Source organism: Heterodontus francisci, chromosome 33 (assembly GCF_036365525.1).
Source record: "Heterodontus francisci isolate sHetFra1 chromosome 33, sHetFra1.hap1, whole genome shotgun sequence".
Taxonomy (NCBI): Eukaryota; Metazoa; Chordata; class Chondrichthyes; order Heterodontiformes; family Heterodontidae; genus Heterodontus; species Heterodontus francisci.
This window is the reverse complement of record NC_090403.1, coordinates 25,762,501-25,787,174: the sequence shown is the minus strand read 5'-3', so window position 1 is coordinate 25,787,174 and position 24,674 is coordinate 25,762,501. Positions and strand designations below refer to the sequence as shown.

Below are 24,674 nucleotides of genomic sequence, written 5' to 3'. Positions count from 1 at the left end.
TGGGGAGTTAACAACGAACATGCTCTCAGCCTCATACACACAGCTCAGTGAGAGTTTACAGAGAGCAGCAAAAGCTTGCGTGTTGCATGAAAGTGTCTTTTTATTGAAGTTGTGCCAGTGGGAGATGGGGGGATGGGGAGGAGGGGGGCTGCTGATGTACTTGGATTTTGTGGAGTTGCTCAGTAATGTAGGGGGAGGAGCCTGCCCTGGCTGTATTGTGCACTGATCCTATTAAAGGCATTAGCAACATTCCAGGGTACCTCATTCCCTCTGCTATCCCACTTCCTGCCTCTGATCTTGTTACCTTCCCCGCTTTTTAACTGCATCAAGTAAACTAACGTCCTCTGTCTGCCATGCAACGTGCTCCAGACTTACTGCAGTGTAAGTGCCTGTTCTAAAATCTGTGTGTAAGTAGCTTGCCATCTTTCTGGGTGAGGGTTGGCCCCTCTCTGCCTTGCTTGCCATTGTGTGACTGTTTCTGTGTGCTGCTATGCAGGAATTCCTCAGGACTGAGAAGTGCTCTGTGTGTTGCCCGCTCAGCCACCAGTCTCTTAATCCAGGGCTCTGACTTGACTCAGTTCGATCCTGTCAAGCGTTGACAGGCTGTTGTAAACTCTTTTTTTCCGCTCTTCAGAGGCCCAAAGGGTGGAATACTGTCTGATGTGAGAGCTCTCGGTCACAGAGTGGGAATGTTACAGCTTCCCCCGGTATTGAGCTGTGATGTGTCCTGGATGTTCTAAGGCTGCGGAGCCTGCTCGCAGATGTTTCTGAAAGGTTTTGAATGGGATGTGGTGTTTACTGGGCAGTTTGAGGGGCTCTCTGTGCTGGACAAACTCTGCAGATTCTGCTGCATCGCAAGTTAAGCTAGAACAACTCCCTCAGTTTTAATAAGGCAGCACGTTTGAACCTGGACCTAGTTCTTTGTGATTTAACTTGCTTCAGACCTTGGAGAAGTGTTTTGATTGTTTCAATATTTGGCGTAAAAGTATTTCCAGCAGAGCTGATTTTATTTTTTCTCCCTCTGACTTGTTTTTCCTCACTACCCCCCTCCTGCCCCTAAAAACATTGACTGTATCCCAGGGCACAGGTCCACAGTGAGGAAAGGGTGTGATGCTCAGAGGATTATAGGGGGTAGCAGCCTTCCTGTACCTCACCCAAGTGACTACCTTCCTGTGTGAGCCGAGACACCATGAGTGTCTTTTATAGACAAGGCATCACAGTCGGGCCGCCACACTCCCCTCCCCACCCACACACACTCCAGCCGGGGGGTGGGGGGGGGGGAGTGGAATTACAGCAGAGCAAACACAAGTGGGAAGAGTGGCTGATTTTCCCCCTCTCCTTCCTAGCTTAGGGGCTAGGGTTGCCTGGAGTTTCCAGGAATTAAAGATTAATCTCCTAGAAACTGCTGCAAGCAAAACCCAGGAGATAAATCATAAGGACGTTAAAAAAATGTATCTTTTAAAATTTCCTTTGAGTATTTTCATTTATTAGTATTATTTATTAATACTGAAGATGCAAAAAAAGGCTGTTTTGACTGGAGGAGGCAGCAGATTGCCTGGTGAAGCCTCCAGGAATACATCCAACTAGAGTTGGCAACTATATCAGACCATGACAACAATTACAATACCGGTTGAGATCAGGTGACTCAGTCATGTGATCTTTTTGACTTGTTATGGATCAATTTGGTAACACCTCTGATTTTATTGTGTTTTGTGTGATAGTTTTACGTGGTATATTTTTAACACACAGGCGGCAGACTGATGCTCCTGCCTGTGCCCTGGCAAACCTTAGAGCATGAGGAATTTAGCCCCATGAAGAAGTAAATAATAATAGCTGACATAATGCCTTTACCAGGATTGGTCAAGTTTGTGACGGACTAGCACACCCAGCATCGGTGTTCATACTGTACTCATTCAGAGCCTGTGTTCATACTGCAACCAGTCACTTGCTCAGGCAAGTACAAAGCTATACTTCCTGCTGTATATATTCCAATGTTACTGTTGTGTTGATCCTAGAGTGTGGATTCCTGTGCTGGACATTAACTCGGGGATTTAGTCAGAGAGTGCTTGCAATGTAGAGCAAGATTACCTTGAAACTAAAACAGAAAGTGCTGGAAATACACAGCAGGTCTGGCAGCATCTGAAGAGAGAGAAACAGAGTTAACATTTCAGGTCTATGATCTTTCATCAGAACTTAGCAAAGGATTCAGTTTTATCCCCTTACACCCCCACCTCAATGAATTTTGCGCTCGGCATGACGTTGAGCTCTTTTCCCATCGCCTTTGCCTCTGGGCTCACTTTATTGGCCAGGCGTTCTTCCCCGACCAGTTCATCCGCCTCCAGCTTTCTCCCTCCACCTTGAGCCCTCCCTCTGGCCTCTTACCTGCTCTTGATCTTTTCTTTGAGAACTGTTGGTGTGACATGGGCCATTTCAATTTCTCTGCTTCCCTTGTTCAATAAAAGTTCTGATGGAAGGTCACAGACCTGAAAGTTAACTCTGTTTCTCTCTCCACAGATGCTGCCAGACTTGCTGTGTTTTTCCAGCACTTTCTGTTTTTATTTCAGATTTCCAGCATCCGCAGTATTTTGCTTTTATTTTATGATTTCCTTGAACCTCAGTTCATAACGATTCTCTTGTAATAAATCTTTTGATGTGGAACTGAACCACTGAGTTGTCGGAGGCCCAAGTTCCACTGCACAATGATAGTGTGACCACTCGCCTGGTAGTAGGAATGAGAAGCAGCAACAGACATCAAGCGTGCAATTTTTGATCACCACATTTGCAAACTCACTGCAGGTGTCAGAGTGCTGGCCTGTTTTTGCATCCACATCAAATTTTATTGGAATTTCCCAACTTTCTTTGGATGTATTTCTGCAGGTTTTATCACATGACCTGCTGCATCCAGCCACCCTGCCCCCACGCTCTGCCATTGGTCAGTTGACAGTCCATCGTCACGGCGCCCCAACTCCCCAATCCGACCAGAAAACAAATAGACCAATGGGATGACACTTGGCAGTCGGTCAAACAGCCTTTTCTCACAACTCCAAATCATAACTTTTGGAATATTTTTAATAACGTTGTTCGAAATTAAAGTGTTCAAGGAGAATGAAAATTAAGTGTTCACAATTAATTTTAATGCCCTTGTGATTTTCTCCCGGGTTTTGTTCACAGCAGGTTCCTGCAGATTAATTTTTAATTCCAGGATAATCTTGGAGGATTGACAACCATAATTTTAATGTGCCAAAGCTTGTGGTTCAGATCTGGCTCCTGTACAGATGATATGAACCCCAGAACCACCCGTCCCAGCCCACATCACACTAATGCCGACCCAATCCCCACCAGTTAGGCTTTGGGACGGAGCAAAAGAAGATGCCCTTCTGTACCTCAGCCTACCAACATTCTTCACGTAGGAGCGCAGACTGTGAGTGGCAGCAGGCAATTCAACTGTAGGGATTCAATCAATTAACTCAGCATCCACTGAAGATTAAACCTGGTGCTGTCTAACAAAACATGTGAAACATATGGAAAATGACAGAATGGAAAAGGCCTATAGGTCTATGCAGCCAATCCCACACAGTTGTAACACGTAATGCATCAGATGCATACACTCCCTGCCCCACCCACAGTCAGATGATCTCCAGGGACAGGCCAAAGCCAAAAGAAAAACCCAGGCCAATTCGGGGGGAAAATTTGAGCAGTCTTCTCTTACCGCCTTAGACAATTGAAACTAGTCTAGGAGAGCACTCTGGCCCTATTTATTATCCAGCAACCACCTCTTGTACGAGGTGATCTCCACCCCAGCCAGAAACAGGCCCAGCTCTTGGAATAAATCCAATCAGAATTCACTGCATGAGCCTGTAGCCTGTTCCACAGGCCCTCTATTACCTGAAGCTCAAAACGACACCATCAGAAAAGATCACAGGTTAAATCTCCAGTCTCTGCGGAATGAGCTAATTTCACTGAGACGTAATTAGGGGCTTCCTTTAATCACAGAGCCATCAGTGGAGATGTGTATATATTTATCGCTAGTCTTCCCTTTTCATCCCAATCTCCGAGGAGATGCTACCCCTTGCTGTGGTAGCTCCACTGATTAGCAACCCTCCAACACCTCACCTAAATGGCCATTCTTCAGGTGTGGGGTTGGACAGTGCACATCATGACATCAACTATAGAGGGCATCACAGAGCAGCCCAAACTGATATCACTTGTACTTTCCAGCAGGAGTTACTGGACAGTGATTAGGATTTGAGATCTTTAGCTGATATTTCTCTTCTCTCACCAGAAGTACTGAGGCCAGTTGTAGCATCCTTAATATTACCCCAGTTGTGGTCAGCTGAGAGTACAGGCCAGGGGTTGAACCTGGGACTTAGTGTTACACTGGATGGTGGCAGTGATATATTATCAGGTTGGTTACTACAACAATGGTCCTTCTCGTGGCATCACTGGGAACATGTGTCCTTTGAATGAAAAGTGAACTTGCAACCTTTCGTGAAAGTTTGTTGCTCCTCCAATGGGTTAGTGAGTAAATGCACCATCTGGGACTAAACTACACAAATCAGAAGGTCCCAAGTTCAAGTGTCAGTCTGTGCTGATTGAGCTACTCTCAGCTGGGACATGGGCCTGGACTATGTGCTCAGTGGTGAAGGAAAGGTGCTTGCTGCTGACTAAAAAATAAAGTTGACTACAAAGGTTTAGAAGGCTCAAGAGTGCAATCTTCCTCTTGTTCAATGTCAGTTTGAATCTGAAGCCTTCTACAGAGCATCTGTGATATCCAGCACCAGGGGAGGCAGTGAGCAGGCTGATCAGTGAATCAGATTGAAGAATTCTCACAGATCTCAAAGCAACAATTTAAAAGCATGGACTGTAAATCATTGTACAGTGAAATAAAGATTGGGACATGTATATGGGGTTAAGGGAAAAGCACAAATATCAGAACAAAAACTTTATGAAAAATATCCACTTTTTAAATGTTCTTCTGAGGGAATGGGATGCCACATTTGTAAAATCAAATTTTCAGGACCAGAGAAGTGGTTCAGCAGCATGCCTTTAAAAACTTAGTACTCCTGAGTGAACAATGATTAACCTTATTGTTGCTCCTTACAGTGAGCACAGGGTATAACTAGTTGAAGTCCATGACAAATCAAAGATTTCTAAATGATTCCATCTGTGAACACTGCAACAGCACACATTGTGGAGGAACAGGGTATCATTGACAGCAGCTTCTGTGTTAAGCTGTGCATGTGCAAAAGCCAGAAGCTGCTGTCACTTTTACACAGTAATAATGACAAGCGCTGATGGCCATATCATTGTTACTGCCAAATATTCCGGGCCATTATCTCCACTATTAAACGTGGCTCTGGCCCTGGACTAAGAGTAAGGGGAAAATTAACTGGCATTTCCGTTCCTGATTCCTGATTTCTATCCAGTGTCTCCTGCTGGAAAGTGCATGTAAGTGAGATGATCTGTGATGCTCTCCAGGATTGAATAGTCTGTTGTCTATCAGTTGGCTGACACAAATACAGAAATACTTATAGCAAGCAAATCTCCAGAACCTGATGGTTTACTGAAAGAAATCATTGAAGAAATTATAGATACATTAGTCATAATTTTCCAATGCTGTCTTGATTCAGGAATAGTGCCTTTAGATTGAAAAATTGTAAATGTTGCTCCACCATTTTAGGGAGAAAGCAGGAAACTACAGACCTGTTAGTTCAACATTTCTTGTCAGGACATTACTGACATCTATCAGTGACAGAGTGACTGAGCACTTGGGACTAGTAAGAGCTGATTAGACAGAGTTAGCATAGATCTGTAAAGGGTAGGTCATGTTCAATTATTCCAATGAATTTTTTGAGGAGGACACTTGCAGAGCGGTTAGGGGACAGTCGATGGATGTTATCTATAGCGACTTCCAGAAAGTATTTACATACGAATTAGGAGCAGGAGTAGGCCGCTCAGCCCCTCGAGCTTGCTCCGCCATTCAATAAGTTCATGGCTGAACTGATTACTTCACATTTCCACCTGCCCCCAATAACCTTTCACCCCCTTGCTTATCAAGAATCTATCTACCTCTGCCTTAAAAATATTCAAAGATTCTGTTTCCGCCGCCCTTTGAGGAAGAGAATTCCAAAGACTCATGACCCTCTGAGAGAAAAAATTTCTCCTCATCTCTGTCTTAAATGGGCGACTCCTTATTTTTAAACAGTGACCCCTAGTTCTAGATTCTCCCACAAGGAGAAACATCCTTTCCACATCCACCCTGTCAAGATCCCTCAGGATCTTATATGTTTCAATCATGTTGCCTCGTACTCTTCTAAATTCCAGTGGATACAAGCCAAGACAATCTTTCCTTGTAAGGCAGCCCGCACATTCCACGTATTAGTCTAGTAAACCTCTGTACTGCCTCCAACGCATTTACATCCTTCCTTAAATAAGGAGACCGGTACTGTACACAGTACTCCAGATGTGATCTCACCAATGCCCTGTATAGCTGAAACATAACCTCCCTACATTAAACATTAACATTCTATTAGCTTTCCTAATTATGTGCTGTACCTGCATACAAACCTTTTGCGATTCATGCATGAGGACACCCAGATCCCTCTGCATCAAATTTAAATCAGGCAGCTTGACTCTGATTGGTCAAGGCATTGCCCTGAGGAATGGACTAGCGAATGGCTATCACTTATTTTTTTCAGCTGAAACAGGCACAAAGTTTGTACATATTCTTTCTGTTTGCAAAGAACAGGGCCCTGTGTATTAATAGATGTACTGGAAGTTTAAATTTCAAACAGAGCTTGGCAGTTAACTGTCAGTCACCGTAAACTGATGCATTCTCCATGGCAATGCCTCTACCAATCAGAGTTCACTTGCCAACCAATCAGCACTCTCTTCTCATGCAGTATAAGTTGTTGTTTTCCCTTACATTGGTTATTCTTGAGATTGTCCTGATGAGTGCAAGATGAAAATCTTCGACAACAGGTCTCTATTTTCAGCAATACTCAAGTTTTGTACTACTAAATGACTATATGTACATGTATTGGCTCAGCTTGTGCTCTAGCTGGTCCTATACTCAGAATCAATGGGGGGAATTTTAACATGAGTGAGTGGGTGGTGGGAGGGCGGGGGGAAACGGGTGTTGTGAGGGGTGGGGGTGGGGATGTTGGGGTTAAATGAACAAAAATTCCAAGCATGTTGGGAACCCACTCCTACCCACTGACATCTGGGTTTTACTGAGGCACGACATGAGGCAGGCAGCCAACTTGCTCCCGGAAGGTGAGTTGGCATTTTAAGTATGTTAATGAGGTTGGGAGTCTTGGGTCTAACCTGCTTTATAGGTTTAATTGTGACCATTTGTATTTCCTGGGGAAACCTGGCAGCTGCAGTGTGGCGAGGACAACGTTGGGAAGAAGATAAATTCCTTCACAGCATTCCTCTGGGCCAGGAGGAGGATGAGTACTTCCTGAAGAACGCTCAAGTTCTCCTACCATCAGAACACCACCCAAAAAAACCCGCCCCCCCCAAACCCCCTCCCAGGATAGGACCTCCCTCTGGGTTTGGGGACTTCCGGGTTTCCCTGCACTACTGGACCCCCGACCCCAATCCCCACTCCCAGCATGGTGATAAGTAAAAATTTCCCCCAATATCTAAACGAGCTGCTTCAGCTTAGCACTTACCTTACCACTCACTGACTTCATGAGAGTCAGCTAATTTTACACTCAAGAAAGACTGTATAACTCACTCAGAGCATTGTTGATTTTTGAATTTTGGGATTTTTCATGTTTACTTTCACTCCTAAAATAGTCTATATTTTTCATCATTTGCTCCTTTCACATGCATGAAAACGCAGGAGCCCTGCTCCTAGGCTCTGTCACCAAACATTAGGATAGAGTGTTAAAGCTAACTGGGATAACTTGGCCTCATCTTCTACCCATCTCTATCTGGATGCACTGAGGGGCCTCAATATGGTCTGTTAGATGAGACCCATGTGGTGGCAATCACAGGTATTAGGTTGCATCCTATTGGCACATGCAACACATCACACTCCTTCCTCCCGAACCTCATCCCCGGATCTTCCAGATTTGGAAGCCACAGTGCATCAGTCCCAACTGAGTAACATCTATTTGTGCTGAGCTCCTTCCTATATTGTTCAAAAGTTCTATTATGATTACTTCGAACCCAGGTGGGACACCCCTGTGAAACCAAGTGCGTATACATACCCATGTATGCACTGCTACTGTACTTCCAGGTCTGTGACCCCAGCATTATCTTAGTAATGGAATGCCACTACATTAGTAAATAACTTTACTGTACTTTATATTGTTCGCTGAACACAACAAAGTGTCCCGAAGCATTTTAAGAGACGCTGGGCAGCAAGTAGAGGGAAAGCTCATTGACATTACTGAATTAGAACTTTAATCACATGAAGCAAATAATCCTGTTTGATACCAATAAATAGAATTCCCAGTCTTTTAAAAAAAAAAATGCTTAACCAAAGGATTTGAAAAGAGACTGTAATAGTTTGAAACGCCCCGTGAGCAGTTTTTGCTGGGTGCTGTCACCGTGCTGTGTACTGTTGTATTTCTTAGTTAGTGATTGGGTCAAATGTCAAACCAAGCCTGAGCTGTTTGCTTTCCAAATGATTGGAGCCTGTGCGGAAGTAGTTGTTCAGGCTGAAGACTGGGGGGTCTAAGAAGTGCCCTCCAAATAAGGTAATACAGTGAAGCAAGTACAGGATATTATCGACAGACCTTGTAACTCTGACAGGAATCCTTTTCTTCGATGACGCCTGGTGTGTGTGATGCTGTTTTGGGAAGTGCTGACAGGCTGGCACTAAATGGAAAGAGTTGACTGAATGTATTAAGCCTGGAATTCATTGCGGGAGTGGGTAGTTACAGAACGATTGTAAAACTATGTCAGTACTGGGAGAGCCAAGAGAAACAGAGCAGGTGATACTTTTTCAACCATACATGATTTGGTGGCCGAAGACAAAGGTCCTGCACTGACCTGGAGCTGACAGGCAGGTTCTGATCATATTTGGAGCAGTAAGTAATGATCGAGAGAGAAATGATTTTCCGTTTGTTCAGTAGATCTGTGTAGCTGGCCTAACACCAAGCTGCTGTTGACTGTTACTTCAGAAAAAGCACTGCCTGAGGTAAAACTGAACCAACCAGACCAGGAACCTCCTGGGTTCAGTCCATAGGCTGAATTCATTGACTTAGTTGCATTGGAGGTGCTACAGTTTGCTGCTGTGTCCTGAGGCTCGGGAAAGGATAATCTAGTCGACATTCCCATTCCTGATCACCACGCAGTAACCCCTGCTTGAGGGTGGGTGTGTGTGGGTATTGGGTGAGAGCAGAGTTAGGTTCAGTTATGATGCTCTCCATTGTTGAATAACACCCCATCGCATACTGTAATGGCTCACACATTAAGAGTGACCATGTGGATGAGGTGCCGGAAGGTTGCAGGATATCATGGAACGTGAATCAGTGTGGTCAAGAGAGGCAAGGAGAAAGGACAGAACAAGTAACTGAGAGATTTATGAATGCAGTGTTGGTAACGTGTTCTGATGTATTCTCTAGAAAATTGATTTAAATCAGTGAAAAATCCTGAGGTGATGCTCCATGTTTTCTGACTGTATTGAACTGGGCTGAGTTTGGGATAATGGAATGATGCAGCATTTTCAAGTGTTGTTTGTCTTGGACTGCATGAAATACTCAAGCCTACTATTTAGTGGGGGAGAGGAATGTTCAGTCAGTAGCATGTTAATGAGGCCATTATAATCAGCTGGGCCTCTGTATCTACCATAACAAATCACTTCATAATTTTCAACTTCTTAATTCGATCACACTTCAACCATCTGAACTTAATGGAATAAAAACAAAGTTTTTAATCCGTGCTGTACCCACTCCAAGGCTAGTATTTCCTTTCTAAGGTTCGGAGCCTAAAACTGAACACAAAAGTCTAGATGGGGTCTAACCAGGGCTCTGTACATGAGGCATCATTTCCTCACTTTTTCCAGCCCCCTTGAGATAAAGCTCAACATCCAATTAGCCTAGTTGATTACTTTTTGTACCTGTGCATTAGCTTTTAGTGATTTGTGTATTTGGACAACTAAAATACCTTGTTATAAAAGCAAAATACTGAGGATGCTGGAAATCTGAAATAAAAACAAGAAATGCTGGAAATACTCAGCAGGTCTGGCAGCATCTGCAGAGAGAAGCAGAGTTAACGCTTCAGGTCAGTGACCTGAAGAAGGGTCACCGACCCGAAACGTTAACTCTGCTTCTCTCTCCACAGAGGCTGCTAGACCTGCTGAGTATTTCCAGCATTTCTTGTTTTTATTTAAAATACCATGTTCCTTGGCAGTTCCTTGTCTCTCACCATGGAGAAAATATTTGGATTTGTGTTTTTCAGACCCAAAGTGGAGGACCCCACATGTACCCACATTGAACTCCCTTTCAATGTCCCTTGAACACAAAAGTCTGAGTTGAGGGAATACTTCACTGTTGGAGGTGCCGTCTTTCAGATGAGATGTTAAACCAAGGCCCCATCTGCCCTCTCGGGTGGATGTAAAAAATCCCATGGCACTAGTTCGAGAAAACGTTGTCAAGGAAAATTGAGGAAAACCCAAAGATGTTTTATAAATGCATAAAGAGCAAGAGGATAACTAAGGAAAGAGTAGGACTACCTGGGCAGGCATGTAGTGCAGGAGTCCCCTGTGGCCATCCCCCTCTCAAACAGATATACTGCTTTGGATACTGTTGTGGGGGGATGACCTCCCAGGGGAAAGCAACCACAGCATGGTCTGTGGCACCATGGAGGGCTCTGCTGCACAGCAGGGGAGGAAAAGGGGTGGAAGAGCTATAGTGACAGGGGATTCTATCGTAAGGGGTGCAAATAGGCGTTTATGTGGCCGCAAACGAGACTCCAGGATGGTATGTTGCCTCCCTGGTGCTAGGGTCAGGCCGCACTTGGAGTACTGTGTGCAGTTCTGGTCACCGCAGGAGAGATGTGATTAAGCTCGAGAGGGTGCAGAGAAGATTCACCAGGATGTTGCCTGTTCTGGAGGGCTTGAGTTATAAAGAGAGATTGGATGGGCTGGGTCTGTCTTCCCTGGTGTGAAGGAGGCTGAGAGGGACATGATAGAGGTATATAAAATGATGAGAGGCATAGATAGAGTAGATAGCCAGAGTCTGTTTCCCATGGTAGGGGTGACTAAAGCTGGAGGGCATAGATTTAAGGTGAGAGGGAGGAGGTTTAAAGGGGTTCAAAGGGGTAAATTTTTCACACAAAGAATAGTGGGTATCTGGAATGAGCTACCAGAGGAGGTGGTGGAGGCAGGAACAGTAGCAACATTTAAGAGGCATCTGGACAGGTACTTGAATGAGAAAGGCATAGAGGGATATGGAATTAATGCAGGCAGGTGGGATTAGTATAGACGGGCATTATGGTCGGCATGGACGCGGTGGGCCGAAGGACCTGTTTCTATGCTGTACGACTCTATGACTATGACAATTAGAGACCAAAAAGCTTACTTGTGTGAGGGAAAGTGGGGATGTGGTAGGGAATATGGGATTAATGTAGGATTAGTATAAATGGGTGGTTGATGATGGTCAGCTCAGACACGGTGGGCCGAAGGGCTTGTTTCAGTGCTGTATCTCTCTATGACTAAAATCTGGAATTAAAATGCTAGTCTAATCGTGACCCTGAAACTATTGTTGATTGTTGTTAAAAACCCATCTGGTTCACTAATGCCCTTTAGGGAAGGAAATCTGCCATCCTCACATGATCTGACTTACCTGTGACTCCAGACCCAAAGCAATGTGGTTGACTCTTAAATGCCCTCTGAAATAGCATGCCACTCAGTTTCTCAAAGGCAATTGGGGATGGGAAATTAATGCTAGTCTTGCCGGTGATGCCCACATCCCTTGAACAAATGAAAAAAAAGAGGGACAAAGTAAACATTGTAGTTAAGGAGGAGTGTGAAATGTTGGAAGAGATGAAGAAAGTGATGGAGGAACTATTAAGGTATTTAGCATTCCAGATGAAATGTATTCCATGCTGCTTCGGGAAACAAGGGAAGAAATAGTGGAGGCTCTGACCATCATTTTCCAAACCTTGCTGGCTACAGGCGTGTTGCTGGAGAACTGTTAACGTACTGTTTTTAGAAGGGATAAGCCAAGTAATTACAGCCCGTCCGCTTAACCTGGGGTAAATTTCTGTCATTGCCAGTCTTATTTTCCTCTTCACTTCCCCTCTCAACTTATTGTATTTGGCCTGGTTCTCGCTTGAAGAGTTCACCTGACGTGCAATATACACCCTCTTTTTTGTTTCATCATATTCTCTATCTCCCTCATCATCCAAGGAACACTGGCCTTTGATTCCCCTACCTTTTGCCCCAGTTGGAATGTATCCAGCCTGTACCCGAATCATCTCCTCCTTAAAGATCATCCATTGTTCCATTTCAGATTTTCCTGACAGTCTTTGGTTCCATTTTACCCTGGCTGGATCCCTTCCCATCCCATTGAAATTAGCTTGCTTCCAATTTAGATGTTCTACTTTCAATTGTTCCTTGCTCTTCTCCATTACTAGTCTAAATCTTATGATACGACGGTCACTCTTATCCAAGTGTTCCCCCACAGACACTTGGTCCACTTGGCTTACTTCATTCCCCAGCATCAGATTCAACATAGTTGGACCAAGAACATACTGGTCAAGGGAGTTCTCCTGAACACATTTCAAAAATTCCTCCCCCTCCTTACCTTTTACTCTAATACTTTCCCAATTGATATTTGGGTAATTAACGTCCCCCAATATCACCACTCTATAGTTCTTGCACATCTCTGTGATTTCCCCGCAGATTTGCTCTTTCATCTCTCTCTCACTCTTTGGAAGCCTATAGAATGCCCCAGTAGTGTGAGCATCCCCTTTTTACTTCTCAACTTTAATTAAATGGATTCTGTCCTAGCCCCCTCAAGAACATCTGCTCTTTCCAACACTACAATGTCTTCCCTAATCAGTATTGCCATCCCACCTCCCTTTTTTCCTTCCCTATCTTTTCTGAAGACTATGTCTCCTTGAATATTACATGCCCAGTCCTCACCATTTTTGAGCCATGTTTCCGTTATTGCCACTACATCATGTTCACAGATGGTTTGTAACTCACCAACCTTATTCACCACACTTTGTGCATTTACATACATGTATTGAATTCCAAGAAGTCCTTCCTAGTCTGGTCCTATATAATATGGTACCCTTGGTATCATAAGGTTTAGACTAGTCATCGGGAAGAGCAAGGAACAATCTAAAGTAGAATGTCTAAGTTGGAAGAGGGCTAATTTCAAAGGAATGGGAAGGGATCTAGCCAGGCTGAAATGAAACCAAAGACTGCCAAGAAAATCTGAAATGTAACAATGAGTTTTCTTTAAGGAGGAGATGCTTCTGGTGCAGGCTAGGTACATTCCAACAGGGGCAAAAGGTAGGGGAATCAAAGGCCAGTGTTCCTTGTATGATGAGGGAGATGGAGAATATGAAGAAACAAAAAAGAAGTGTGTATGATGCATGTCAGGTGAATTCTTCAAGCGAGAACCAGGCCAAATACAGTAAGTTGAGAGGAGGGTGAAGAGTAAAATAAGACTAACAAAGAGAGAAAATGAGAATAGAATGGCAGTCAACTTAAAAGGGAACCCAGAAATCTTCTATTGGCATGTAAATAATAAATGGGTAGTAAGAGGTGGGGTGGGGCCTATTAGAGACAAAGAGGGTGATATATATACTTAGAGGCATAAAGCAAGGCTAGAATACTTAATGAATACTTTGTATCGGTGTTTACTATGGAAAAGGATGCTAACAAAATATCAGTAAAAGCCGAGAGATAGAGGTAATGGACGGGGTGAAAACTGAGAGACAGGATGTACTGCAAAGGCTGGTTATGCCTAGAGTGGATAGGTTACCTGGTCCGGATGGCTTGCATGCAAGGTTGTTGAATGAAGTGGGAATGGAGACAGTGGAAGGGCTTACCATAATCCTCAGTCTTCCCCAGATACGGGGAGGTGCCAGAGGATTGAATAATGGAAAATGTGACACCTTTGTTCAAGAAAGGGTGTAAGAACATTCTTAGTAACTACAGGCCAGTTAGTTTAACATCAGTGGTGGGTAAGGCTTTAGAAACAATAATCAGGTGTTACGACCAGGTCAGGTCAGGGTCTAGGGGTTCCCTCTCAGCCTTTTCCTGGTTTGGCTGCAACAAGGTTTAATTTTTAAAACACCGTGTTTTGGTTACTGCTCTCTAATTGTAATGGCAAAGAAATTAACCAGACAGGTTTTCTCAGATTTAAACAAGAAAGGTGTAAGTTTATTAATCTTAAAACTCCAACTCAGTTAAAACTACTAAGAATACACGACACAACCATGCTAGCATGCATACGCGATAAGCACACATGCAAATAGAGACAGAGGAAGAGAAAGAATTAAAGGGGAAAGGGTTTGAAGCAATAACTGGAGTTCAGTTCCGAAGAAGGGTCACTGACCCGAAACGTTAACTCTGCTTCTCTTTTCACAGATGCTGCCAGACCTGCTGAGTGGTTCCAGCATTTCTTGTTTTTATTATACTGGAGTTCAGTTATTGGCTTTGGGTTTAATATAAAGTCTTTGACTGAAGTTAAGTCTTGCAGTTCTCATTGGGGCCCAGTGCACACTTTTAAACTTGTTTCTCTGTTCTTCTGCCTTGAGGCTTACTTACTTCCGTTGGTCCCTGGAACTTTGTGCGTGTGTGTGTGTGTGTGTGAGAGAGAGAGAGAGAGAGAGATGCTCTCTTCTTGAAGTTCAGTTGCACTCTCTACCAAAAACTGTTCTGTGTCAGGCACAATACAAAAAAATCCCAGGTTGGCCGGCAGGTTAGTCATGTGACTAGCTCCTTGTGCAGAGCAGTGTCGCCTGCAAGACTTGTGGACACCAGACACTCTCAGTTGGGGGAGTGGGGGCTGATGGAGTGCTGGATCAATGATTCTTAATGTCTCTTGATCATCACTTTTGACAAAACCCATCTGTCTAATTGAATCAGGGAGTACTCCCAATGTCTTCTTTATGCAACTGTCTTTTGGAATGCCAATGTGCAGCCATGTTTTCAGCTACTCTTGTGGTCTTTTTAAACAAGTTAGTTCAAGGCCAGTAACAGTTCAGAATAGTGCTCCATATGACAAAATTAATATGTCTCATTTTGGCAGATGTGGTTTCCATCACACAGGGAAAAAATCAACAGGCACTTGGAAAGGTTTGAATTAATTAAGGATAGCCAGCTTGAATTTGTGAAAGGCAGATAGTGCTTTACTAATCTAATTGATTTTTTTTTGACAAAGTAACAGAAGGTTGATGAAGGGAATGCAGTAGATGTTGTCTGTTTAGATTTTAAGAAAGTGACAAAGTACCACATAAAATGCTGATTAACAAAATTGAGGATCATGGAATGGGAAGGTCTGTGTCAGCTTGGATAAAACTTTGGCTTAAGGCAGAAAACAGAGAGTTGTGATAAAAATGGTAAGTGCAAAATTGTTGTCTTTCAGACTGCAGGATGGAAGACACAGTTGTTTGCCAATGATACAAAACTTGGAGCTGTGGCAAACGGTGACTGGCTGGCATAATGAGCAGCCAAGTCACAAATGACATTTAATACAGAGAAATGTGAGGTGGTACATTTTGACAGAAGGGCTGGGGAGAAACCTTATAGACTTAATGGCACAGAGTGTGCAGGGACAGAGGGAGCTGGGGGTGCATGTACAGATATTTGAAGGTTGCAGGAAATATTGCGAAAGTGGTCAGCAATGCATATGGGATCTTGGGCTTCAAAAATAGAATTATTGAATACAAAAGCCGGGAAGTTATGCTGGACATTTATAAAGCTCTGGTTAGGCCACAACTAGAGTATTGCGTCCAGATTTGGTCAGCACACTTTAGGAAGGATGTGAGAGTCCTTGAGATGGTCCAGAGGAGATTTCCCAGAATGGTTCCAGGGTTGAAAAATTTTAACTACAAGGTTAGGTTTGAAAAGCTAGGGTTATTCTCCTTGGAACAAAAAAGATTTGGGGAAGATTTGAGATAGAGATGTACAAGATTATGACAGGTTTGGCTGAGGTATACAAAGAAAAACTGTTCCCATGAGCTGATGCTACAAGGACTTGGGGCCACAGATTTAAGGTTTTTGGCAAGAGATACAGGGGGAATGTGAGGAAGAACATTTGTATGCAGTGAATGGTAATAAACTGGAACACACGGCCTATGAGGGTGGTGCAATGCAGAGCCAAGCAATGATTTCAAAAGGAAATTGGTTGGGCACTTGAAGGAAATAAATTTGCAGGAATCCAGGATAGAGTAAGGGAATGGGACTGACTGGATTGCTTTACAGAGAGGCGGAATAGACTCGATGGGCCAAATGGCCTCCTTCTGAGTCGTAAATGACTCCATGAATTGATGACTCTATGATACGAAAATTAGCCATATGGTTGATAGTGAGGAACAAAGCTGCAGACAGCAGGAAGATATCAGTGGATTGGGGGATGGGATGCAGAGTGGAGGTACAGTAGGGGGTGATACACAGCCAAATATAGAAGCGAAACTAAGTCAATCTGGAAGGCAGAGTAAATATAGACCTGTTAAGGCACAAGTGAATAATGCAAGGCTGGATTGCATCCATTGTAATGCAAGGAGTCTTACAAGTAAGGCAGATGAATTGAGGGCATTGATTAACACATGGGAATATGATATTATTGCTTTCACAGAGACATGGTTGAGGGAAGGGCAGGACTGGTAGCTAAATATTCCAGGGTATAGAATCTTCAGGCGTGACTGGGGAGGGGGGGGTGGGGGTGTAAAAGAGGAGGTGGACAAGTGGTAGAAGTGTCAGTGGGGGAGCATTTCGGGGATAGTGACCATAACTCTGTAAGATTTAAGGTAGTTATGGAAAAGGACAAAGGTGGACCAGAAGTAAAGGTACTGAATTGGGGCAAAAACAAGAAATGCTGGAATCACTCAGCAGGTCTGGCAGCATCTGTGGAAAGAGAAGCAGAGTTAACATATCGGGTCAGTGACCCTTCTTCGGAACTGAATTGGGGGATGGCCGATTTCAATATGATAAAACAGGAACTGGCCAAAGTGGACTGGGAGCAGCTACTTGTAGGAAAGTCTACATCAGACCAGTAGGAGTCATTTAAAGAGGAATTAGTGAGAGTTCAGGGCCAACGTTCCCGTAAAGGTGAAGGATAGGACCAATATGTCCAGGAACTCTGGATGTCAAGTGATATAGAGGATTGGATATGGAAAAAAAAGGAGGCCTGTGGCAGATTTGGAGGGCTGAAAACAGTGGAGGCCCTAGACGAGTACAGAAAGTGTAGGGGGGTACTTAAAAATGTAATTAGGACAGCGAAGAGGGGGCATGAAAAAACACTGGCGGGCAAGATAAGGGAAAATTGCAAGACGTGTTATAAGCATATTAAGGGCAAGAGGATAACCAGGGAAAGAGTAGGACCCATTAAGGACCAAAGTGGCAATCTGTGTGTGGAGCTGGAGGATGTAGGTGAGGCTTTAAATGATTACTTTTCATCTGTGTTCACTATGGAGAAGGACGATGTAGGTGTAGAGATACTTGAACAAATTAGCATTGAAAGGGAAGAGGTATTATCGCTTTTAGTGGCCCAGGCCCAGATGAGATGTATCCCAGGCTGTTATGTGATGCAAGGGAGGAGATTGCAGGGGCTCTGACACAAATTTTCAAATCATCTCTGGCCACCGGAGAAGTGCCAGAGGACTGGAGGACAGTGAATGTGGTATCATTATTCAAGAAGGGTAGCAGGGATAAACCAGCTAATTACAGGCCAGTGAGTTGAACATCAGTGCAGGGAAACTATTGGAAAAAATTCTGAGGGACAGGATTACTCTCCACTTGGAGAGGCAGGGATTAATCAAGAATAGTCAGCATGGCTTTGTCAGGGGGACATCATGTCTAACAAATTTGATTGAAAATTTCGAGGAGGTGACTAGGTGTGTAGATGAGAGTAAAGCAGTTGATGTAGTCTACATAGACTTCAGTAAGGCTTTTGATAAGGTCCCACATGGGAGATTGGTCAAGAGGGTAAGAGCCCATGGGATCCAAGGCAATTTGGCAAATTAGATCCAAATTTGGCTTAGTGGCAGGAGGCAGAGGGTGTTGTGGAGGGTTGTTTATGCGATTGGAAGCCTGTTACCAGTGGTGTACTGCAGGGATCAATGCTGGGACCCTTACTGTTTGTAGTATACATTAATGATTTAGACGTGAATGTAGAAGGTATGATCAGTAAGTTTGCAGATGACACGCAAATTGGTGATTCGTAAATAGTGAGGAGGAAAGCCTTAGACTACAGGACGATATAGATGGGCTGGTAAGATGGGCAGAGCACTGGCAAATGGAATTTAATCCTGAGAAGTTTGAGGTGATGCATTTTAGGAGGACTAACAATGCAAGAGAATATACAATGGATGGTAGGACCCTAGAAAGTACAGAGGGTCAGAGGGACCTTGGTGTACTCGTCCATAGATCACTGAAGACAGCAGCACAGGTGGATAAGGTGGTTAGGAAGGCACATGAGATATTTGCCTTTATTAGCCGAGGCATAAAATATAAGAGGAAGGAGGTTATGATGGAGCTGTATAAAACGCTAGTTAGGCCACAGCTGGAATACTGTGTACAGTTCTGGTCGCCACACTGTAGGAAGGATGTGATTGCACTGGAGAGGGTGCAGAGGAGATTCACCAGGATATTGCCTGGGCTGGAGCATTTCAGCTATGAATAGAGACTGGATAGGCTAGGGTTGTTTTCCTTAGAGCAGAGAAGGCTGAGGGGGGACTTGATTGAGGTATACAAAATTATGAGGGGCGTAGATAGGAAGAAAATTTTTCCCTTAGTGGAGATGTCAATAACCAGGGGGCATAGATTTAAGGTAAGGGGCAGGAGGTTTAGAGGGGTTTTGAGGAAAACATTTTTCACCCAGAGGTGGTTGGAATCTGGAACGCACTGCCTGAAGGGGTGGTAGAGGCAGGTACCCTCACAACATTTAAGAAGTATTTAGATGAGCATTTGAAACACCATAGCATACAAGGCTACAGGCCAAGTGCTGGAAAATGGGATTAGAATAGATTGGCCTGATGGCCGACACAGACACGATGGGCCGAAGGGCCTGTTTCTGTGCTGTATAACTCTATGACTCTATGACTGGTTAGGTGGGCAGATAAGAGGCATATGGAATTCATCCCAGAGAAGTGTGAGGTAATGCATCTGGGGAGGACAAACAAGGCAAGGTAATACGCAATAAATGGTAGGATTCTGTAAAGTGTAGAGGAACAGAGGGAGCTTGGATTGTATGTTTACAGATCTCTGCAGGTAGCAGGACAGGTATATAAGATGGTCAAGAAGGCATACGGGATACTTTCACTTATTGATTGAGGCCGAGAGTATAAGAGCAGGGAGGTTATGCTATAACTGTATGAAACATTAGTTAGACTGTAGCTACAGTACTGTGTACAGTTCTGGTCACTGCATTACAGGAAGAATACGATCACATTAGAGAGGGTACAGAAGAGATTCACAAGGATGTTGCCAAGAATGGAAAATTTTAGCTTCGAGGAAAGATTGAATGGGCTGGTTTGGAACAGAGGAGGCTGAGGGGCGGTTTAATTGAGTTGTATAAAATTATGAGGGGCCTAGCGAAAGTGAATAGGAGGGACCTTTAGTAGACAGGTCAATAACCAAAGAGTATAGATTTAAAGTAATTGGTGGAAGGATTAGAGGGGAGTTGAGGGGTAGTTTTTTCACCCATAGAGTGGTTGGGGTCTGGAACTCATGGCCTGAAAGGGGGTTAGAGGAGGAAACCCTCATTGCATTTAAAAAACACTTGGATATGCACATGAGGTGCTGTAACCTACAGGACTACAGACCAAGAACTGGAAGGTGGGATTAGACTGGACAGCAATTTCACAGCCTACACAGACACAATAGGCCGAATGGCTTCATTCTGTGCCATAAACCTTTCTATGTTAAGAGCAGGGTCCTGGTCAAACATATCCCTCAATCAACATCATAAAACAGATTATCTGGTCATTATTATGTTGCTGATTATAGGAGCTTGCTGTGCGTAAATTGGCTGCTGTGTTTCCTACATTACAACAGGGACTGCACTTCAAAAGTACTTAATTGGCTGAAAAGCATTTTAGGATATCCTGAAGTCATTAAAGGCGCTATATAAATGCAAATCTTACTTCCCCCCCCACCCCCCCCCCCCCCCCACCCTTTGTAGCTTCCTGCTTCCATCTACACAGTTCTCTGTGCCTTCGAACTTAAAGTCATCTGCAAACTTGGGTGTACAACTTCTATTCCTTTATCTGAGACATTGATGTATAAAATGGTGAAATGCTGAGGCCCCAGTATGGGTCCCTAATTTATAATCTCTATGGCTCAGCAGCTTCCTCACGAGTTGGTTACATTTACAGCAGCAATGAAGCCAGCGTGCTGGACACCAGATTGCTGTCTTTGCTGGGGAATGTGCAAGAGATATCTGGGGGAGCGTGCACAAAATAAATCATGAAAGATCCTAAAGCTTTAGACAAGAATTGAGTCTGTGCACCCAAGGGTACGTGGTTGTCAAAAAAGATTTGTCACTCGGGAGATGTATCTCATGATGAAGGTTGAAACACGATTAAAGTGTGCAGTTTAGAAAAGGGGAATGGTAGTTCCATGATGGCCAGGCTTTCTGCACTTTCCTGATATGCGTGACTGGAAGGTGAGGTTACTACAGTTAAGATGACTTTATAAAATTGGCCTTTTAATATTTACACAGGCATCATGAGGCAGTTGAACAAAACCTCAGCATGAGTCAGTGACATAAGAGTGGCTGGGGGAGGCGAAGTAGAGAATTGTGAGATGCAAGTTCTGATAAGTAGTCTAATATGACTGGATCAAATCAATGAGAATTGCATTCTATGAGATATTCCAAAGATTGGTAAGATATGGGTCAGTATTTTTTTTTATTCATTCATGGGATGTGGGTGTCGCTGGTCAGGCCAGCATTTATTGCCCATCCCTAATTGCCCTTGAGAAGGTGGTGGTGAGCTGCCTTCTTGAACCGCTGCAGTCCATTTGGGGTGGGTATACCCACAGTGCTGTTAGGAAGGGAGTTCCAGGATTTTGACCCAGCAACAGTGAAGAAACGGCGATATAGTTCCAAGTCAGGATGGTGTGTGACTTGGAGCGGAACTTGCAGGTGGTGGTGTTCCCATTTATTTGCTGCCCTTGTCCTTCTAGTTGGTAGAGGTCACGGGTTTGTAAGGTGCTGTCTAAGGAGCCTTGGTGCATTGCTGCAATGCATCTTGTAGATGGTACACACTGCTGCCACTGTGCGTCGGTGGTGGAGAGAGTGAATGTTTGTAGATGGGGTGCCAATCAAGCGGGCTGCTTTGTCCTGGATGGTGTCAAGCTTCTTGAGTGTTGTTGGAGCTGCACCCATCTGGGCAAGTGGAGCATATTCCATCACACTCCTGACTTGTACCTTGCAGATGGCGGACAGGCTTTGGGGAGTCAGGAGGTGAGTTACGCGCCTCAGGATTCCTAGCCTCTGACCTGCTCTTGTAGCCACGGTATTTATATGGCTACTCCAGTTCAGTTTCTGGTCAATGGTAGGCCCTAGGATGTAGATAGTGGGGGATTCAGCAATGGTAATGCCATTGAATGTCAAGGGGAGATGGTTAGATTCTCTCTTGTTGGAGATGGTCATTGCCTAGCATTTGTGTGGCATGAATGTTACTTGCCACTTATCAGCCCAAGCCTGGATATTGTCCAGGTCTTGCTGCATTTCTACACGGACTGCTTCAGTATCTGAGGAGTCACGAATGGTGCTGAACATTGTGCAATCATCAGCGAACATCCCCACTTCTGACCTTATGATTGAAGGAAGGTCATTGAGGAAGCAGCTGAAGATGGTTGGGCCTAGGACACTACCCTGAGGAACTCCTGCAGTGATGTCCTGGAGCTCAGATGATTGACCTCCAACAACCACAACCATCTTCCTTTACGCTAGGTATGACTCCAGCCAGTGGAGGGTTTTCCCCCTGATTCCCATTGACTTCAGTTTTGCTAGGGCTCCTTGATGCCATACTCGGTCAAATGCTGCCTTGATGTCAAGGGCATCCTTTTTATTGCCTTTGTAGCGATTAGATGCAACTGAGTGGCTTGCTAGGCCATTTCAGAGGGCATGTAAGAGTCAACTGCATTGCTGTGGGTCTGGAGTCACATGTAGGCCAGACCAGGTAAGGACAGCAGATTTCCTTCCCTAAAGGACATTAGTGAACCAGATGGATTTTTTACAAAAATCTACAATGGTTTCATGGCCATCATTAGACTGGCTTTTAATTCCAGATTTATTAATTGAATTCAAATTCCACCTTCTGCTGTGATGGGATTTGAACCCATGTCCCCAGAGCAATACCCTGGGTCTCTGGGTTACTAGTCCAATGACAATACCACTACGCCACTGCTGTGAATTGTTATGGATGTTTATTTATTTGTTCTTGGGAGTGGGTGACACTGGCAAGTTTGCATTTATGGCCCATCCCTCATTGCCCAGAGGCATTAAGAATCACCACATAATGGTGGGACATCAAAAACAAGGGAATATAATCTAAAAAATAGAGCTCAATGATTCAGGAGTGAAATCAGGAAGCAATTTTTCACACAAAGCATAATACAAATCTGGAATTTTCTTCACCTAGATGCAACAGGGGATGGAGGGGGGAAAGGGGGGGCGGTGGTAAACAATTACAGCTTTCAAGACTCAGATCGATAGATTTTTGTTGGGTAAGGGTGAATAACTGGAATTGAGGTGCAGATCAGCAACAATCTAATTGAATGGTGGAGCAGACTTAAGGGGCTGAATGGTCGACTCCTGACCCTATGTTCCTAATGTGGGATTGGAGTCTCGTATAGGTCAGAGCAGATGGAGATGGCAGGCTCCCTGCCCTGAAAGGCATTTTATAACAATTCAGCAGCTCTCCTGGTTTTTCAATCCCAGTTCCAGTCCCCAAATTACCACGTTCAATTTCGCAATTAATACGGTGGGACCTAAACTCATAATCTTGATGTTGCTAGTCCAGTATTATCAGAACTTCACTACAATACCACACATGGTTGAATTTTGAAATAATCTTTTCTTTTCACCCTCCTCTTCCACTGCTCAAAGCAGTGACTTTTGCTGGTGTTACAGTTCGACAGACACTGGCAGCCCCTCCGCTACCTAGAGGAGTCACTGATTTGCAATCAGGAACACGACCCATGGCTGACTGCTCGCCTTCTCATTCTCTAGCCCCGTTAAACTAAGACCTATTGTAGCTGAGATTAGCTAACTGAACACTGACCAGATTGATTCCTCCTGGCCTGCTCTCCATTCAATAGCGCAATCACCCAGGTAAGCACAACAACATCAACAACTTGCATTTATATAGCACCACAAGCACAGAGGTGATGTGGGAGTTGGTGCAGAATTTTGGATGAGCTGAAGTTTACATAGGGTAGGGAATGGGAGACTGACCAGGGTGAGCACTGGAATAGTTGAGCCTGGAGGTGGTAGATGAACGTTCTGGCAGCAGATGGGTTGAGACGAAGGTGGAGAAAGGCCATGTTATGGAGGTGTATACAGACAGTCTTTGTAATGGAGAGAAAATGCTGGATGCTGAGGCTGCAAACAGCCAGCTTCAACCTGAGACAAGATCTGGGGAGTCTGTGACAAGGGTATGGAGTTTGTAATGAGCTGAAGACGATGACGTTGGTCTTCTCAACGTTTAAAACATTTGACAAAATACAAAAAGCAAAGCTGAACTCATTCACTGCAATTCCCTTGCAACATTTAGTTTTTAAAAAATCCACATCTTTTTACTGAATTGAACCCTGTTAAATCTTTTATTCGCTCAGCCAAGAAATTTTTTACAGTTCAGGCAGGATATCTGCATAATGTGCGTGTGAGGGATCAGGACATTACAGTTTCATGCTGGGATCTCAATTATTCTTGGATTAATCATGGGTTTATCTCAACTCCACTGCATTTGTTTTCTAACATGTCCCCTCATTGAAAGGGGTTGCTATTCAGAGGTACAAGCAGCGCTGAATAGAAATTGGGCTTTACTTTTTACAGTCACTGACTTGTACTTAGTGTTTCTTTTTTCTTTTCTACAGTTTGTTTAAAAGCCAGAACTCTTGTAGTTTAACCCTTGGAAGATGAAATGTCTTTTGGAGTTTGCAGAGCTGCTTCTGTAATTTGCTGAGTAGTTTGTCTTAGTCAACATGAGCAACAGAGTACAGGGAACTCAATAACCAGACCAGTTGTGTCTATATGGCCCGAACTGAACACAGTACTGAAGGTGCAGTTTGGCCACTTGACTGTACAGTTTGAGCATGACTTCTCCGGCGTGTGTTCTACTGCTTTTGCTTTATAGTTCAATGTTCTATTGGATTCATTGTTTACTGCTCTGCATTGGTTGGACATGTTAAGCGTTAGGTCTACTAAGATTCAGAGGAACCTTGGTGTACTTGCCCATAGATCACTGAAGGCAGCAGCACAGGTAGATAAGGTGGTTAGGAAGGCATATGGGATACTTGCCTTTAT

General features: G+C 44.0%; 1 protein-coding gene across 5 annotated transcripts in view; it reads left to right on the top strand.

The window, feature by feature from the left end:
* Positions 1-282: 282 nt before the first annotated feature.
* Positions 283-24,674, top strand: part of tmem98 (transmembrane protein 98) — a 59,927-nt gene continuing 35,535 nt past the window's right edge. For 2 of the 5 annotated variants that reach the window (XM_068013207.1, XM_068013204.1), the window contains exon 1: positions 8,625-8,711. The gene's annotated coding sequence lies outside the window, so the exon portion shown is untranslated. Of the gene's footprint in view, positions 382-8,624; positions 8,712-8,797; positions 9,045-24,674 lie in introns of those variants that run through there. The other 3 variants (XM_068013205.1, XM_068013206.1, XM_068013208.1) reach the window with 2 other exon arrangements.